This window comes from Lissotriton helveticus, chromosome 5_1 (assembly GCF_964261635.1).
Source record: "Lissotriton helveticus chromosome 5_1, aLisHel1.1, whole genome shotgun sequence".
In the NCBI taxonomy this organism is placed as follows: domain Eukaryota; kingdom Metazoa; phylum Chordata; class Amphibia; order Caudata; family Salamandridae; genus Lissotriton; species Lissotriton helveticus.
This window is the reverse complement of record NC_136065.1, coordinates 916,547,175-916,567,675: the sequence shown is the minus strand read 5'-3', so window position 1 is coordinate 916,567,675 and position 20,501 is coordinate 916,547,175. Positions and strand designations below refer to the sequence as shown.

The 20,501-nt window shown below is 45.3% G+C and overlaps 1 protein-coding gene across 1 annotated transcript in view; it reads right to left on the bottom strand.

Annotated features, from left to right (window-relative positions):
* The window catches only part of LOC144752569 (poly [ADP-ribose] polymerase tankyrase-2-like), a 446,314-nt gene that overhangs the window by 64,794 nt on the left and 361,019 nt on the right, over positions 1 to 20,501 (bottom strand). The gene's annotated exons all lie outside the window — the stretch shown is intronic.

Genomic DNA, 20,501 nt, shown 5'->3' with positions numbered 1-20,501 from the left:
TATTCCATGCCCTCAGGCACAGAGAATTTCACACAAATTGTAGGTGATAGTGTGCCAAAATCTAACTTGGAACCTTATGATGATGCATAGGAGTACACCCAGCAGAACAGGGAGGTGGGAGAGAACTAAGAAATCTGCTATTATAAAGAGAATCAACCATGTAGAGTGTTACAGAAATAAGTAATTTATTTTTCAGTCTGATACTTCTAACCACATATTCCTGCCCCAAAGAATAGATAATATTGCAGTACAACCTAAAAGTGGGGAGTTTGGACTGTGTGCCATAGAGTAATCCAGGACCTAACGTGAAAAATGTCTCTCCGGTTGGATTCAGCTGGCAAGAAACTAGCTTTTCAGGAACAGTACAAAAACACACACCACAGCCTGGCAAATGTCCAGCATGGTACCCCCAACTTGCCAATGACCTAGTAGCGGCCTTATGGAATAAGCCTGCAGACCTTCAGCGAGTTGATTCTTGATTTTGATTTAGATTTAGAGGACTACCCTTCTTAACAAGGTCCTTTTCTGCAACGCCTTCCCATTCTTTGTTCCAGAAAAACTTAAAATGATATAGTCACCCACAGACTGGTCCCTTGTACGGTCAATGTATAAGCTAAACACCCTTTTAGGATTGAGACCAATGGCATCTCTCATCTTCCTTCGAAGGATGAGATGGAGCAAAAAGCGTTATCAAAGTGATGTATAGACCAATATGGAAAGCCATTACAACCTTGAGTAAGAATGCCTCCTGGTTACTCAGCACTAACTTGTCTGGAAAGAAGGTGGTGTAGGGTGGTTTCACAGAGAACTGCATATCACTCATGCTGTAGGCAGAGGTGACAGCAATTAGGAAGACTGTCCAGACTGTTAACAGTCCTAGTGAGCAGCTGTGCACTGGCTCAAAAGTCACGCACATAAGAAATGTCAACACTAAACTCAAGACCCACAGTAGCATTATGAACAGCTTTGGGGGAAATATGCGAGTCAGGCTTATGATAAAATTCATCATAATAATATATTTATATAGAGATGTTTGATCAGGTAAGCACAAAGTTTCAAAGGACTGAAAGATAACATATAACTGTGCCCACTGCAACGGCTTCACCACGTCAGGCAACAAACTACTCCAAGATGATGGACATATATGAACTTAGTCAAACGAAGTAGGAGCTGCAAGGAAAATAGACTACTGCAGCCGACACAAACACATTTAACTGTTCTGCCCAGTCACCAGGAATACAGGTGTAGATTGTGGATACTCAGGTGCAGGATCCTTCCTTGTTGTAGAGACATAAGATTCTCCCAAAGTGGTAGCTGGATCAGAGGGCAAATGCTTGTGCTCAGATCCTCTGGATACCATACTTTCTATGCCCAGTCCAGGGCTAATAAGTTAACTTAGTTTTGGCCTGTCATAAGTTGAGGCAGGATAGGCAGTAGTGGGAACGGACACAAGAGACTCATGTCCTATCGCAGTGAGAATGTGTCTCAAAGTGACTTTTCTGGAGGAAACTCCAGTGAGTAATGGAGTTGACACTGCAAATTCTTGTTGGGTTGAACAGATCTAACCAGGGAATAACCCACTGGTCAAAAATACTCTTAACCACTTAAGGAAGGAGAAGCCACTTGTGATCTGCCAGTTAATGTGTGCTTAGCTCGTCTGCTCTAGCATTCCGAGACTCTGCCAGATGGCCAACTATGATGTTCTGCCGATCAAGATACTTCTGCCTGCATAGAGCCTTCTGTCACACAACCCAGGATTCTACTCTACCTCGCATGTTGCAGTACCACAGGGCGGGCATGTTGTCCATGAGGTCCTGCACCTGACTGCCTTTAGTCCATGACCAGAAGGATTTCAAGGTCAGGCGGATTGCTCACAGCGACAGAAGGTTGATGCGGAGATGGCTCTCGGCTGGAGACCAGAGGCCTCTGATCTCCATCTCACCAAGGTAACACCCCTGCACCTGGCAGTAACGCCTTTGTCACAAACGTGGAATCTAGGTGGAAAAGTGAAGGTGGCATGCACAGGTCAGGTTGGCATTTGTCTGTTACCTGAAAAGATCCCGAGACATCTCCTGCAAAATCTAGATGGAGTAAACCCAGATGTTGCATTCAGTGAAACCTGAGGTTCCACTACAGGGCCCGGATATGCCATCAGACGTTCAGGACGAGGAGGATGCACGAGGCAAAGAATCAGAGGAGCCTTAAAGCTGTCCTCCATGAGACCCAGAACTGAGTTTGAAACACTGGGATCATACCCTGAACATTTCAGACTTGCTGCAGTAGGGGATAGGTCTTGAACACCACCATGTCCAGGCCAGCACAGTCCCTATGAAAAGAATCCTCTTCATTGGCCACAGGCGGGATTTAGGTTCACTGATGGAAAACTCCAAAGATATCAGAACTTCTGGCCATCGTCTAGCGGTGGCCCACAAGGGGACTAAAGTGAGCCATTCTTTAACAGCCAGTAATTAAATAATGGGAAAAGATTCAAATCTAATCTTCGAAGGTGGGCAGCTTTCACCACCATAACATTTGTGAACACCAGCAAGGCTGAGGCAAGGACTAAGAGGAATACAGCAAACTGGAAGTGTTCCAACCGAACTGTGAACAGCAGAAAATGTAAGTAGGGATACAGGACAAGTATATGAACAAATGTGCCCAGCAAGTCCAGGGGTTTCATCCAGGCCCTAGACTAGAATCTAGAGTAAGGGTGAGCGAAATTGGTAAAATTGGACGCAGCAGAATTCAGAGTGACATAAAAACTCTGCAAGAATTTGTGAAGTTCCACCAAGGGGTGGAAAAAAAAGCATGTTGCATTGCGCGCATTGCACTTTAACAGTGGTGGCGCAAGCAGCACTGAAACAAATCAGTGCTAGCGGCACTGTGTGCTATGCAATAGTGCACAGCCATTCGAGTTGTTTTTGCTGTTGCTCAGTATAGAAAATCTACACAAGCTGCAGCAAATCTACTAGAGAAGCAGCCCTATGACCGCAACCACTAGTGACCGCCTGCGTTATAGAACATCGCGCTGGGGATGCCAAAATCTCGTGGCTGCAAGCTCGCATTTCTGTAGCCTCGCAGGAACATTAATTACACCATGTGGTGATTGGCGGAATTCGGCCAGAACTGCATTACAAGAGCTGCTGAACAATGACAATCAGATGTTCTATGGCAGTCATGCAGTTATAACACGTGCCAGGATAAAAGCTCAGAAAAAGCCACAAATAGCTCTGAAAGACAAGTGAAGAAGCTTTATAAGCAATATTATTTAGTGAAGAAAAGGAGCCCTATCTCATAGATGTAATAAACCTATGCCAGGTAAAAATGTGGATTCTTTTAAGCACATCAAAATTGGGGAATTAACCTCCCGAGAGCCATTCTGCTGCCCAGTGATGTGATGGTGCCTTCAGATTTATGAACGTTCTACATGACCATACCGACTTACCACCCCGCACATTTGGCAGGCAAAAAAATATAATGTATGGGTCCTTCAATCTTTCATCAGCTCTATGATGTTTTTCCAATCTACTCACATCAGTTGTGGATGCTCTGAGGCTGTAAAGGATCATGAATACAAAGCTGAACAACAATATTCAGGTCACAATCAAAGGAGTCTTGTCTTCTGCATGTCCTTCAGGCAACAACTGTACTGCTGAAATTGACTCTTTGAGGGAAATTTATGATGAACTAAGTCATTGACAAAAACCATGAGACATGGAGTATTCACGTACAGAAAAGGTTTTCCAAAAAGAAGGGTACCTATTTAGCCCTTCCAAGACACGTATTCTTTGGTCAAGATCAGGTCAGGATAGTGGGTCTTCCAGCCTCTTCTATCCAAGTGCTTATCCTGGGCTTGCTGATTTAAACTGGTTTTCAAGTCTTAAGCATACAACACACCACTGACAGTGAGAGAAAGGACAGAACTTCACGGGTTGCTGGATCATAGGGACTTTTGTAATGTAAATTCTTTTTAGCACCGATTTGGATCCAGAGATCGAATCTGAAACCAGATGGTCTGGGCGTCTATGGCTTGGTGTGGCTAGATCGTGACTGATGGTAAGCAGACCTCACAAAACTGCTCAAGGGGCTTATACTGCAAAACAGTGGGGAAGATCAGACAGATCTCTGAAGAAAATGTGGGAAGGAATGGGGCCCGGGGTTCTGATGAGCTACTCGGGTCATTCTCAGGTGGATTTACAGGTAAAATATCACTTTTCAGTTGACCTTAGAAATGTAAACATTTTATCCCATGTTTTTTCTTATTTTCTTTACATTTCGATAACTAAATGTTTAAATGTATAATATCACAAGGTCCAGGGCATACAGAAAATTGATACGATAAATAGAAGTCTGTAGAGTACCTATTTAGAAATTCCCATGAAAAAGTTGAGCAGTCTTAAGTCTTGTGGGAATTATAACCCTTTTCTTCTTTAGTATGACTACATATCTTGAACAAGCACCCAGATTCCTACCTACTTGAAGATGTGGAGAACCCATATGGTCCATTTAAATTCAACTTCAAGCTTGAATGTGGAAATACATATTTTAGCTGGCAAAAGTCTCATCAAGGACTCTTGCTATAACATCTAATCAAATATTAAAGGGCTTTAGTCTAAATCGCTCCATTCCACTTTTTGCTGAATCCCCTGTCTGTCACATCCTAGAATATTTGAAGACTGACTGGCTGAGACCATCAACTCAAAGTTCAGGTCCCTGCTTGATCTGCCTTTGTTGAAAAGGAAATGGACTGCCATTTTGTCTCAGATCTACCTCTATCATCGCAGGAAATGACAGCTCTGGTAATGCTGATCTGAGTGGGCACAGCACTTTTATTGTCTACCACTTCCTGTTCTCTTGTCAAGAGATAGCGAGGATGTCATTACAGGGTTGAGTGATCATGTAGTAGACGCAAATATAACAACTGAAGGAAGCTTCAACAGGTGTAAAAACGCAGAGTAACTGAATTCAAGCACTGTACTTTTAAAAGACATATTGAGAAAAGTAGAACAGAATGGGCAATTAAAAAAGGAAGACACTATTTCATGACTGTAATCTTAATTGATATTATTGAACAAGTTACTTACCTTTGGTAACATCATTTTTGTTATCTAGCAGGAGATTCCTCACTGTTTGACTATTCCCCAGGCATCAGACTGGATCCTGAAGCTTTTTCCGTAGTAATCCTGTGCGCCGGAAGGTGTGCAGTCTTGGGTCGAGCCACTACTCCAAGACCTTCGGAGACTGTGCGTTGATGACCCCATAGGAGTAATAATGTGCTTATTGATTTGTCTATTCATGTTACTGGTACATAGTAGTGTGTGTCCCCTTTAAGGTCTTTGTTACAGATAAACATGTTGTGCTTTGAGTAGCTCCATGGAGATGGAATACTCTGGAGAGCTGGGAGAGTCAGTTGCACCTGACTTACAGGACTAGATGGATGGAATGGATCTTTAACTCTACAATAAACTTACCATCTTTTACTCAATTCGGAGCAGCAATCATTATAATTATTCCCTCTTTTACACTGGCGACGAGGATGGGATGCCTTTGTGCTATGTATATAAACTGAAACAAGTTTATTGGATTTTTTTTGAATTATAAGAAGATCTCAACATCTGAGTATTTGAGTATAATCCAACTCCAACTCTGGACATTTCTGCAAGTGATTTCCTAATACTTTAGAGTTACTAACTCTTCTTTTTATCGTTGTAAACGTAAAAGCTTTCGCCACATTAGTCACCCTTTAAGCTTTATCTTTTCTTGAAGGGTTGGGAGTAATTTCGATGTGGGCTTTTATATGAACCTGGAAACTTTGTTGGGAGCCTGTTTAATATAATTTGCTTGCAAAGTAAGGTCTCACAAAGGTTATTTTTTAAAATGTATTAAATTATACAATTTGCTGATCTCCATATACTGGCACTGCCAAATTTATAAGCTCATTATTTGCTGTGTTTAGTCTGAGGAGTATCTCCTACAAAAAAGAGACTTTGGATTCTGATTTTACCGTGCCAGATATTTTAAATCAAAGCTGTGTTAATATTGAAGTCACGTTAACAAACTACATCGAATCTTCATGTCAAATCTTTATCAATTTTAAAACCACATTTCCAAGCTGCGCAACATGCTTTCAAGTCGAAGCTGTGTTAATATTAAAGCCACTTTAACAAGCTGAATCATACTTTCATGTCTAAATTCTATCCTTTGTAAAATCACATTTGCAAGCTGCATGCCATACTTTCAGGGCAAATTAAAGAGAGATTCCCCTGTGGCCATTGAATTTACATATTCGACATAGTTCAACCTATAATTTCATAAAATCCCATAGGACACACAGATAACGTTCCATCCACTGACCTAATTGATGCCTTCAAGCAACACCTGTATCCCTGATTAATATCTCTCCATAGATATTATAGGTAACACTGCCAATTCTATACCATCTTTATGACTTACTTGATCGCTTATTAAGTTCCTCTATAATGGATGACAATCGGAAACCCTTTGCCTCTTAGGTTCTCACTCTTGAGATTGCAATCATGTATAAATAATTATAAGAGTATCATTATTACCTATCCAATATGTTGATGTAAATTAAAATCAATACTCAGTACCTGTCCTTCGGTGAGTACACGTGGTGTACGGGTGATACATTTTGGACAACCATAGATAATTGTGTATAGAAATAATTTTTAATGAATGTAAATCCCAACAATTGGCCACAGATAGATGTATTTATATTTATTATTACAGAAACCCTGTTTCCACAAGAATCAAAGGGAGAATATCTGCTGGTCCTGAGGAAGGTGGTGACAACCCACCGAAACGCGTAGACCTGGCGTACTCAGTCTCTAAAACCATCTAGACTACCTCAAACACAGTATATGTTTGGTTGAATTGTATGTTGTGTGGGTAACGTTATTTAGTATGCATGAATAGTGAATGATTGTTACTGTATGTGTGGATGACAGGGCTTCTTTCTAAATATTGTTTGTACTCTTTTTTGATACTTGAATTATGTACAGTATTTATTAAATGTTTATATGATGAAAATATTCAACAAAAAAGTTAAAAATGAAAGCATCTTATGTGTAAAAAAGTAAAATAATAAAAGAAATTAATGAAAAATAGTTTTTTCACGTTATCTGTGTGTCCTATGGGATTTTATGAAATTATAGGTTGAACTATGTCGAATATGTAAATTCAATGGCCACAGGGGAATCTCTCTTTAATTTGCTTACACTGTCCTCTCTTTTCCCTGGCCCAAAGTAAGTCTTAGAGGGGGTCCCAATTTTTTGCAGATACTTTCAGGGCAACACTGTCAAGGCAACACATCCGCAAGCTGTTTTCAGTCTTCAAAGAAAAACTATGTGAAGTGCTTGGTGCTTAAAAGAGAGTTCCTAACTCATAGGATTCTGGTTTAATTTAGCTACGTGATGTGAGTATGTGGTATTCACTTTTGGCAACGGATGTCATTGCCTTCAAAGGAATTCTCGTTGCATTGAGGTTTGGAAAATGAGAGTTACAACTGCTTTAGATATTCGCGTTGACATTTAAAATTGCTTGGATTTGAACTTACCGCGAGCTTTGCTTCTACCTACATTTGAGCCGTCCTCCTACGCGCGTACTGGATTCTCTTCAGAACGCTTTGTATGACATCAAGTTTGGACTGTACAGGTTCATCCCTGGTAAGGTCTATGTATCTTGTAAGGGAGACAGTATATTGAGCTGGTTCAATCAGAGGGATTTGGGAGTCATGCTTGATCCCAATAGTGATCCTCCCATTTTACTTAAAGAAAAATTTAATATAAATAAAATTGAACTTGAAGATGGTAGTGATGAATACACATCAAAATTAAAAGAAGCCTTTCCACAGGATTTCAGAGATGAGTTGGGTTGCTTGAAAGATTACACTCACAAAATTAAGTTAGTTCCTGGAGCTGTCCCTTTTACCAGTAAAGTTTGTGGTGTTCCTTTATCAGTAAGGGAAGAGATGAAGAATCAGTTGGAAAAACTCAAACTGGGAGGCATAATAGAGGAGGTAGAAGGAACACAATGATTGGCTCCGGTTGTAGCAGCTCGAAAATCGGACGGTAGCCTCCGCCTATGCATTGATTTAAGAGAGCTTAACAAACAGGTAGTAGTTGACAAATATCCCCCTCCTAAAATTTCTGACATGCTCATGCTACTTAAAGGGGCAGAGATATTTTCCACGGTCGATCTCAAATCGGCTTACCATCAGATTAAGTTAGAGGATAGTTCCAAAGACTATACCTCTTTTATTACTCCTTTTGGCACGTATCGATTTAGACGCCTACCATTTGGGCTCGTTTCTGCAGCCTCCGTTTTTCAGAGGGCACTTGAAAAGGTTCTGAAAGGCCAGAAGGGGGTACAAATTTACAAGGATGATGTATTAATCTATGGGAAAGATGAAGTTGAGCATGATTTGAGAGTTAGAGAAGTTTTGGAGAGGTTCAACTCACACAATTTAACCGTTAGGATTGATAAGTGCAAATTTAGAAAATCTTCGTTTGACTATCTAGGACATACCATTTCTGGTAAAGGCATCGAACCTAAGAGTGATTTAATTAAGTCTATAGACAATTTAGCACCTCCTAAAAGCAAGGAAGACCTTATGAAATTTTTAGGAATGGCTGAATACTACAGGATATTCGTTAAAGGATTTGCTGAAAAGTGTGTTCACATGCGAACTCTTCTGTGCAAAGGTGTGGACTTTGTGTGGAGCAAAGAATGTGAAGAGGAATTTGTTAAGATTAAAAGTTATCTTAAAGATACACCCAAATTGAGGAGCTATGATCCAGCGGCTAAGTCGGTTCTAGTCACTGATGCTAGCATGAAGGGTCTAGTCGCTGTACTTCAACAAGAATCTGATGGTAAGGTAGATGTCATTCTTTTTCTGTCTAGGAGGAGAGCTGAAATTCGCTACTCTGTGATAGAAAAAGAAGCTTTGGCTGTACACTGGGCCATGAAAAAGTTGAAGAATTTATTATGGGGAACCAAGTTTGTAGCTCGTACTGATCACAAGCCTTTGGTTGAAGTTTTTAACAAAAAAGGGACAGATGCCATCTCGAGTAGGATCTCAAGGTGGGTTGTGGATTTGCAAGGTTACAATTTTAATGTGGAATATCTACCTGGCTTACGTAATTACACTGCTGATGCTCTGTCCAGATTGGTTTCACAAGATGATGGTGGTCTAGAGGAAAAGGATGAAGAAGAGTTTGAGTGGATGTGTGCCATTGATTGTGGAGGTATCAAAGAAGATAAATGGAGAGGAGTGTGAAAATGATGAAGAACTCAGAGTTATCGTCTCTTGTTAATAATGGGTGGTTCAAGAAAGGTCAAGGCATTTCAGAGAAATACTGGAATGTGAGGAGTGAATTATCTAAGTCTGAGGGGTTGATGTTTCGCAGAACTAGACTAATTCCACCCAAGTGCTTCCGAGAAGATTTAATTAAACTAGCTCATCGAGGGCACCAAGGAATTCCTAAAACCAAAGAAAGTGTAAGGTTGAACTATTGGTGGGCTGGAATGGACTTAGATATTGAAAAGACTTGTGCGTGAGTGCATTACTTGCACATTAAGTGAGAAGTGTTTAAAACCAAGGGTCCAACCGATGATTATAAGAGATAGGCCAATGTGCCATGGGAAGAATTAGCTCTTGATATTTTGGGTCCTGTGAAATGCAAAGATGGGGAAGTTTACATGTTTGTTCTTATAGATCTGTATTCAAGGTGGCCCGAAATTAAGATCACGAAATGTATTGACACTAAACATGTTATTTCATTTTTAATGGAAGTGTTTACTAGAGAGGGACTACCAGGCTACCTTCTTACAGACAATGGAGTGCAATTTGTGTCTAAGGAAATGGAGGAGTTTTTAGAGAAATGTTCTATCAAGCACAAACGCTGTTCTTTGTATCATCCGGAAAGCAATGGAATGGTAGAAAGGTTTGTACGGGTGCTTAAAGAATCCATATCTTTATCCAAGGAAAACAATGTTGACTGGAAGGAAGGTGTTAACAAAATTGTTGAAATGTATAGAATTACTCCACATGCGACAACTGGGTGCACTCCTTTTCTTCTCCTTAAAAACAGACATCCCGGGGGCGTGGCTTGACCAGAGATGATGGCGGTCGAATTGTAAGCGTGCGCGACCAGCTATCTAAAACCCTTTATATTTATCCTGCCTCTAGACATCCCGAGCAGCGAGTCTGACACCGGAGAGTCCACCGACCATGTGGGTGGTTCTCCGATAGCAGTTGGAGCCCGGAAGGTGCTGCGGTGGCGCTGGTGGAAGCCCGGTGCGGAGTGGCGGTTTAGCGGGAGACGGCAGAGATTGAGCTGGGACCTCCCATACTCTGCCTGGCAGACAACACGTGCCTGGAGGTCGGCGTGTCCGGCGAGGTGTAGCCAGTGAGGACAGAGCTCTCTGCTCTCCAGCACCAGAGTTGGTTCCACCCCCCTCAGGATGGCGGCGCTGAAAGGGGCTGTGCTGTGGCGGCTGGAGGGCTGACGACGAGTGGGCTGGTGACGGCCAGGCTGCGGTGACTGCTTCTCTGGACGAGGAGGCCCTGGGGAAGCGGCAGCCATCTTGTGAGGTTTCGGGCGGCCGCAGTGAGGCAACCGGACTCTCGTGTGGTGTGGCAGGCAGTGGAGGGCCAGTGTGGAGTGGAGGGCCAGTGTGGAGTGGGGGATCCCCCCCGGTGGTTTCTTCTCCGGGGCAGCACCAGCTCCTGACCTCTGTGAGGTTGGCGGCCAGGTAGGGCCGCGGTGGTGGCAGGATGCGGCGGGGCCCCAGGGACCTACGGTCGGTCGGCCTCTCATCATAGCGTTGCCGTGGGCATCCAGGCAGCCTGGTCATAGTGGTGTCTACTGTGTGGCAACAACGTTGGTGGTGCCCGAAGAGGAAGGGGCCCAGCTCTTGGTCACAGTCAAGCCTTTCGACAGTGAGCTCCGGGCCACGGACCGTGCATTGGTCCTTGCTGGAGCCATCCACACACGTCGGTGGTCAGATTGGGCCATTGCGAAGAGCGGTGCAGGCATCAGGAATTGAGGCTGAGCGATTTGGTGGTCACGGGGGGGGGGGGGCGCGCGCGCGGCAGACACAGCCCATCTGGGGCTCTCGAGGAAGAGACTACTGGTCTGGAAGACACGCCGCTTCGTCCCTGGGCTGCTTTCCACGTTTGGCCCACTGGGGTGTTGGCCCCAGGGCTCGGTGACGCCCACTGCATTACGATGACACGAGACAAAGGAGGTGGAGGTAACACCAAGCAAGGCACCATCGACAAGTTTACAGGGGCGGGTGCTGCAGCCGGGACAGCAGGGTCGCAGAGCCAGGTCCCTGATAATGGGGCGTTCATGGCGGCCATTACCCAGTCCAGGGACATGTTGGACGCCAAGATGTCATGTTGTTGCGACAGGATTTGCGGAATGCGGTTGAGTTTATCACGGGGACGGAGACTCGCATCTCGGAGGTAGAAGACGATGTCAAAACCCTTTAAAAAATAAGTCGCAGCCATGGAGAAGATACAGAAGGGTTTAGTTCTACGTGTTGAGGATGCCTAAGGACGGGCTCGGCGAAATAACCTAGGCTTCGTGGGATTCGCGGAAGGAAGCGAGGGAGACAACGTGGAGCGATTCCTGACTCGGTGGCTGGAGGGTTGGCCCCCCCCGGATGTGCTCTCTCGCGGTTTTGTGGTGGAGCGGGCCCACAGAGCTCTCATGCAGAAACCTCCCCAGGGAGCTCGCCATGGGCCAATCGCCAAATTCCTGAACTATATGGACCGAGATACCATCTTGAAGCAGGCCAGGGCCAAGACTTCCCTCACTTGTGATAATGCGAATATCCTTATTTTCCCAGATTACACAGGTCAGGTGCAGCAGCAGCGACAATTCTTTCTGGCGGCCAAGGCGCGCCCTCAGGACCTTAAGCTTCAATATGCGTTGCTGTATCCGGCTCGGCAGAGGGTCATTTACAGGTCTCGTACACTGTTCTTTGACTCTCCAGAGGAAGTATTTAAATGGACGGATGAAACTGCGAGTCCACACGCCACCGGGCAGAGATTCTGATTCCTCATCGAGTGAGGTGGCCCGAGGGGGCCCCCGGGGCCAGAGAGGAGGTAGGAGGAGGTAACGGTCCAGTCGTAGATCTCAGTCTGGCTCCGTTCTCCGACAGAAGGGCCTGTCGCCGGAGGGGCAGGCATTGGCAGAATGACTCTTGGGCCCAACGAAATATGGGACTCTAACTTTTGTGGCTGGATGTCTAGTTTGGATTGTTTTTTCTCAGGGCTGGAAACCCGGTCACGCGGAGGCAGGCGGGACGGCGTGAGGCACCCCCAAAAGTTGTGGGTATTTACTTGGGGATCCATTGGAGGGGGTGGTTCTTGTCCCCTGGTTGGGGACTTGGCTACGATCCGACTGCGACAGGTACTTCCATGTTTGTGAGGTATGGGGTGGGGGGAGGGGAGGGGGGGGGGCGGGGTTTGTTTGATTGTGTATTTGTGCTGGTTGCTTGCCAAGTTTTGTGCAAGCTGGGACATTGATACATCCGTGGGGGAAACATCCTTTACAACAAAACTTTTACCACGCAGTGCTATTACAACACAGGTTTTACAACGAAAACCATTACAACGCATTGCGCTGGGGGGCGCTCTAGGATAGGAAATAGATTTAATTTACTATCCAACACCTTCCCTAGTGTCCACGGGGACTAGAGTAGGAATAGTAAATTAAACTATTCACTATCCAGCACCCCAAAGCGCTATGCATTGTAAAGGTTTGCGTTGTAAAAACTGCGTTGTAACAGCATGCGTGGTAAAAGCATGCGTTGTAACGTCATACATTCCACCCGTGGGGAGGGCGGAGATTCTTTATGTTTGGCATGGAGGGGGGAGGGCGGATAGCCCCTGGTTTCCTGCGCGTAGTCAGTTGAAATGCGCGGGGTGCTAGATAAAGTGAAGGGAGGGGCCATCCTTCAGTATGCCAAAGGGCCGGGCCGATGTGCTGCTGCCCCAGGAAACACACTTACTAGGCACGAAAGCTCTATGTCTGCAGCGGTTCGTGTATCACCAAGTGTTCCATTCGGGGTTCACATGGGGCTCGCGGGGTGCTGCGATCCTGATTCTTCGTAGGGTCCCATATGTGCATGAGAAACTTTATTATACAAGGTAGGGTTGGGGGTGATGCCTTGACGCTGGACAGTGTTTATGCTACACCGCCGCTACAGTGGTCCCTGGTGGAACGGCTTTTGCTCTGGGGAGATATGCCGGATACTCTTTCTGTGGTGGGAGGGGACTGGAACGATGTGATGGAACTGGGACAAGACAGGAGGAGGAGCGGGGAGGCTAGCGAGGCGGGTGGCCCATCTACTAAACGTCACTCCCTAGCTACAGGACTTGATTGGATAGATGTGTGGAGACACGTACATGGCCCTCGCCAGGAATACACTTACTTCTCTACAGTGCATGACTCCTTTTCTAGGTTAGATTATATCTTTGTTCCCAGAGGGCTCACACACAGGATAATGTCTGCAACTATTCTGCCCAGGGCCTTGTCAGATCACTCTAGGGAGCACTTGACCAAAGAAGTAGATGACTATCTAGTGACTAATGTAGGGTCAGTAGAATCTCCAGCGACTCTTTGGGAGGCATTGAAACCCACGCTGCGGGCCGTTGATATCTCTTGGCGTGTGGCGGCGCGGAAGGAGCGGCAACAAGACTTGGTGCGTCGGGAGGCCGACATGGAGGCGCTGGAACGCAGGGGTCGGGAGGCGGACAGGGGCTCTGCTAGAAGAAAGCTAGTGCTGGCTCAGCAGCAATACACTGCGATACTGATGGATGAGGCACGTCAGGCATGGCTTGCTACGCGTAGTCGGGTATATCAATGGGGGGATAAATCAAGCAAGATGCTCCACCGCCTGTGCCAAGGTACCCTACACGCCCAGCCATTGCCCAGGTCCTTGACTCGGAGGGGGCGCCCATTCTTGAGTCCCCAGCACTTGCGGAGAGTTTTGCGGCGTATTATGAGGATTTATATGCGCCCAAGGAATGTCTCGCAGAGGAGACTATTCAAAAGTTTATAGATGACCTTCCCCCCGGACCGTCTCGGACGATGTACGGGAGCAGTTAGATAGACCCCTGTCAGATGATGAATTGGGTACGGCCCTAGGGGAGCTGAATCCCGGGAAGGCTCCGGGCCCGAATGGCTTTCCTAGTGAATTTTTAAAAACTTTTTTTGTGCTGCTGGGCCCACATTATCGACCGGTGGTGGTGGAAGTGGGTGAAAGTGGCTTGCTTCCCCCTGATTGGAGACACGTGGAGGTGGTAGTTTTTCTCAAGCCGGGCAGACCTCCAGAGAGGCATGCGTCATACCGTCCTATATCCCTTCTCAATATAGAAGCAAAGGTTCTGGCCAAGGCCTTGGCCAACCGGCTTAAGTCGCATATTAAGGACCTGGTTCATCCGGACCAGGCCGGATTCATGCCTCAGAGGGCGACCCGTCATAACATTAGACGTGCGCATGTTGCGATATCAGCCTGGGGCAGCTTGGGGAGCCGGCAGCGCTATTGTTAGCGGACATGGATAGGGCCATCGATTCCCTGAGTAGGGTGTACCTGTTGGCTTTGCTGCGGCACCTTAATCTTGGCCCGCGCTTTTTGACCTACCTGAAGCTGTTGTATACAGGCCTTACAGCGTCGGTGCGGGTGGGGGGCGATTTCTCGCTCCTTTCGGATCCAGCAAGGCACGCGTCCGGGTTGCCCCCTCCCCCTACCTTTTCGCGCTCTCCATGGAGCCATTGAGGGCATGGGGGCGCATTGATGCTCAGCTCAAGGGGTTCAGATGGGCGCCGGGCCTCACTGATAAGATAGCACTCTATACGGACGATGTCCTGTTCTTTCTTACAGATTTAGATCAGTCGGGCCGAGATTACTACGTATTTTGCAGATTTTTGGTGAGACCTCCGGACTGTATATGAATCTGGGCAAATCTACACTGTGGGTCCTGGGTGGTGGACAGAGGGTGGGAGATTGGGCCGCAGCCCTTCAACTGGCGTCGGAGGGGATGAAGTACCTTGGGGTCTATCTATCGGATACACCAGTCTTATCTAGAGACCGTAATCTGGCCCCGGTGTGGGAGCGTACACGCGATGATCTGAAGGTGTGGTCCCGTGTGCCCCAGACGATTTATGGCAGGTCGGCCATTTTTAAAATGGTAGCGCTTCCCCGTCTTCTTTATCAATTGCAGAATCACCCCTACCAAATTTCGCCCGGCTGGTTCCAGCAGGTTAATTCGGTGTTGGGTGGGTTTCTATGGGAGGGGGGTGCAGTTCGGGTGGCCCTGCATATCACGACTGTCCCTGAATTTAACTGGAACAAAAAAAGAATTATGTTGAAAGATATGACAAACTGTAGAACTAGTAACGTCATACTTCATTACATGTCCGTGCTCTAAGGGCTATGTAGGAGAAACAGGCAGGGAATTCAGGACCAGGTTTTCGGAGCATAAATCTTGCATCAGAAACCAACGCCCTGGAGCCCCGCTTGTTGCACACTGGAAAGCCCTTAACCACACCCTGGAAGATCTGAAATGGCTTATTTTGGAGAAAATAAAAAACCCTAAGGATGGCAACATTGATGCTATCAGAGCCAAAAGAGAAGTCTTCTGGATTTTTTATCTTGGGACGGCTGTCTCAGGATTGAACGAATCTATACCCTGGGAGAATGCCATTCATTGAATGGCCCGGAGATGTAGCTTTTCTTTTTGTTCTTCCACATCCGTCCAGTCCTTCTGTTCGAAACCTATTTTGGAGAGAGTTTCTGTTGAAGTTAGAGTGTTACTTGTTTGTTTTATTTCTTATAATCCCTTCCTGTTCCATTTTTAGTTGATTCTTTTTCTCTCATATATTTTTCTTGATTGTGTTTATAATTAAATTTTGCTTTCGGTTATTCCTTGACTTCTGGTTCTTTTATTTTATTTATTTTTTATTTTTTTATTTTATTTTTTATTCGTCATATCCCATTTTCTTGCCTGCCCCACCTTCAGTGTTTTATGTTTTGGACCGTGCCTTGGGCTTATTGATATGTATACCTCTTCTTCAGTTGGTTCGGATAGTCTGTCTTCATTGTTTCCTACGTTGGAGCTGTTTATTCTTTGCCCTTTGTCTATTTTCATTTCCCTTCATCTTCGTCGTTGTCCCTTCTCGATCTCTTTTGCGTCCAGGTGCGCTGCATTTCCCCTCCAGCACCTGTATATAATCCCACTGTCCCTTCCGCTTTCCCCTACCGACTAACCGTATCGCTGGAAGGTGAAGGAGTCACCCGGTTTCCTTCGATCCAGGACACCATTTATACGTGCACCGACGGGCCGTTTCAGGTTAGTGTAGTCGGATCCTATGTTTACCTTTTGCGGGCCTCGTGTGTTCCATCCCCTCGATCCGTCTTCTCTCGCAACCTCCCACTCACTTTTCTTACTTTTACCCTGCTGAAAATTCCTCTGCTGTTTTTGCCCCTTTAGGCCCCCTATTCCCCGGGATTGAAGTTCTTCCAAAACGTGATGTCTCCGGTGTTCGTCTTACCGCAATCAAAGGACGGCTCATTTCTTTTGTATTGAGGTAGGTTTCAGTTCGTTGTGTGTCAATTCTGTACCGTGTTAGAAGCACAACCTCCTCATGATCTGTGAATCTTATTGCGGTTTTATTGCTTTTTAGGTTGTTTTTCATTGTTGGCTCCGGTGTTACTACCTGTACTGTATCAGTGCTTGTTATTCCTTTTGAGGTATTTTTTCTCTTTTTCTCTTCTTTAGACCACACTTATTCCACCATGCGTTGTCGTATTGCTATTTGTATAGATGTGTTACCCCTGTTTCTACTTTTATGTCCCCATCAGATACCTGGAATTTTTCAGTTGAATTGCTTTTAAACCTGGTTTCCTCTTACACATGGATCCCTTGTGGGCCTATTCTAAAATGCGAAATTTCTGACTGGTGAAACCCTGGGATTGCGATTCACATCTTCATGATTGTTCAATCTGCTGACCCTTTTTTTACATATTTAAAGGGGCCTCGTTACTGTAGGGTATTTAGGTAGGCTACCATTACTTGAAATTTGGTCTCTGGTTACAGGTGCACTTATTATGGGGCGACCGATTCATGTATTTCCTAAATATTCTTTACACATTCATGTATTTTCTGATATTTTTCACACACTTCTTTAATCCCTGAATATACCTTTTCGGTGTTTGTAAACTTTGGGGATATAAGGAGAGCTGATCTTTACTGATATGTATGTGCCTGACTGATTGGAACCCCTATGTCTTGCTGACTCTAATTACAGGCCATCTTGCTTTAGTTTATGAAATTTTTATCCCGAGTTGTCCCTAATTTGCCTTTTTTGCCCACAGAATACCCACCCACAGCCTTGCTGCTACTAGGACCGCTTGTCAGGACCGTGTCACAGACATTATCTATTCTGGTTGTCTGTGCAATATCTGAAGTGCGCCCTGATGAAGGAAGCCTCTATTGGCACTTGTCCGAAACGCGCGTCGGCGCTTTTCTTGTCTTTGTGTGTAGTGATATGGATGTGAATGTCTGAGTATGAATTTGACTGTATAAAAGGGATGTTTGGATGTACGAGTGGATCTTTTTGTTGCCCTGTTTGAAGTGTCACTGCGTGTCCTAGGTTTTAGACTGTTTTTGCATGTTTCTGATTATGTATATTTTTTCAAAATGTCTTGTATTGCTCAAATGTAATTATTCTATTTATTATACAAAAAATCATGTTGATTGTCAAAATGAAAATTAAAAACTTCTTTTGAATAAATTTATTCTTTTTGTGGTGTGTGGGGTATACTGTTGATATTAATTAAACTTTGATCCTTGTTATTTAGGGAACACCCCTTTCATGTTTTTTCCTTCCGGGTGGCCCTGCGCACCCGTTTCCTATCCACATACACTGGGGGGCTTGCTACGTCAGATGTCCTCTCCTATTATCAGGCGGCACACTTGCTTGAGCTTAATGAGTGGTGGTACGGGGATAGAGGGGACCCGGGTTATGCAGTCGAGCGACACCTGATGGGTACTAGGTCCTTACACACGCTGCTGTATTCCGCGCCGCTACGAAAGTGCCTTCCCTTGGCTACACAGGTGGTGCTTCATGTCTGGAGGCGGGCTCAGAGTAGGATGGGGTGGTGGAATGTTCTGACCCGGGAGACTCCTCTTTGGGGAAATGGGCAGTTGCCCCATCTGGCAGTGCTACAGGGCTTCCAAGGTTGGGAATTTATAGGAATCTCGTCCCTAGGAGACGTGATCACAGACCTGACACTCAAATCCTTTCAAGATCTTCGAAATGAATATGGGATGCCGCGGTCCCAGTTTTTCAAATACTTGCAGTTTAGGCACGCGCTGACACCTCACCTGGAAGGTCTGGTGTCCCTTCCCGACCTTAATCCAATAGAGGCGAAGGTGTTTATGGGGGAACTACCTGATCGCAAGATCTCTCGCACTTATCAGACGCTAGTTCATCATTGTTCCACTGATCTACAGAGGCTCAGGACGGCATGGGAAGGGGATGTGGGCGAACTGGAGGAAGAGGACTGGGCGGAGGCACTGGCAAGCCAGAGGGGGGCGGCAATATCTACACGCCTATGACTGGTACAATTCAAATACTTGCATTGTATATACTTCACCAGAGTGCGCCTGTGGAGGGCAGGAAATATTGGCTCCCCTGAGCGTCTCCACTGTGGGACAGATGAGGGCATGCTTATGCATAGCCTTGCACTGCATCGATTTTGGAGGGGGGTGTTCTCCTGTTTGTCGGAGGTGCTGGCATGGGAGCTTCCGAGGACGCCGCGATTGGCCTTGCTGCATGTGATGGAGGGTATTGGGGCAATAGATATAAGCGTCATCTGTTGCTGCTAGGTCTTACGCTGGCAAAGAGCGACATAGCCAGGGCATGGAAGGCGCCCCGGGCTCCGCCGTTGGCTGCATGGAGGAATGGGATGGACTATTGTATGGGGCTCGAGCTACTGTTCTTTATTGCCAGGGGATGCCCCCGTAAACATTTTAAGATTTGGAAACAATGGGCGGACTACCGGGGGCTGGAACTTGACCCGCCGCCGGAGGGGGTCGCCCTCTTGCCAGTCTGACAGGTGGGTGGAGTCTGGGATTTGCAGGGTGTTTGATGGACTCAGTGAGCTGTTCCGGAGATGTAAACCTTTGCCGGTGGTGGCATGAACGCAATCGGTGGGAGGGCGGTCTGTTTTTGTTATAAAAGTCAACGGCACTATTGTTGATCCATTGATGTGTGCAGTAGTCTCCGGGATGCGGAGCTATGCAGTATATGTGACATGTGACAAATAAAATCTGTTTAAAAAAAAAAAAAAACAGACATCCCAATACGCTCTTCACTCCCTTTTGGGTGAATGAAAAATTGTCTAAAAAAATAGCGACAAGTCCTCTCATGTGTCATGGGGGGAAAAAGAGGCTGATAAAATTCTTGATCGGAAAGTGAGGTTCGACAAAGAAAGCCGTAAAAAAAACTCATGTTAAGGTAGGAGACTTGGTAATGATTCGGGAACCTTTTGGTCATAAGTCTTCTGAACTATTTAAAAAAGTACATGTAGTTAAAAAAGTTCTTAGTAATGCCATTAAGACTGAAGATTCAAGGATATGGAATCTTAACAGAGTTGTTGTCATTGATAATCCTTTGGTTAACATACACATGGAATAAAAAAGGTTGATTCGGGTGTTATATACTCTTCAGTTCCTTTGAGAGAAAAAAGTGAAAGGAATGTGAGACCACCAACCAAATTCAAAGATTATATTAGAAATTAATTCATTGTATATCTTACTTTCTCTCCGTTATTTTGTTTCATGGAGAAGGAAGATCTGTAATAATGTGCTTATTGATTTGTCTATTCATGTTACTTGTACATAGTAGTGTGTGTCCCCTTTAAGGTCTTTGTTACAGATAAACATGTTGCGCTTTGAGTAGCTCCATGGAGATGGAATACTCTGGATAGCTGGGAGTGTCAGTTGCACCTGACTTACTGGACTGGAAGGATGGGATCTTTTACTCTATAATAAACTTAACATCTTTTACTCAATTTGGAGCAGCAAGCATTATAATTATTCCCTCTTTTACAAAAGGCTATCATGGAACGTGACTTGAAACTCTACATTGCCAAGCATAAGACGACGCAGCATCAAGACCACTTCAAGTCAAATGCTCATTCTCTGTCAAGCTCCCGGAGTTAATGGAGCAGCTCTTGAGGCAGGTCTTCATTGTGCTCCAAAATCTCACATTGAAGTGTAGTTCCTATATCCTGGATAGGCTCTGCCCATTGGAATAATATACACTATAGTTTTGACATAGGACTGAGGTCAGTATGTCTCTATCCAGTACATTAAACAATTACTTGTGTGTGCCCTCTAACTCAGAGGTCACTAGAAACTTCTCGAATGAACAAGAAGGGATTAATTTCTGACAACA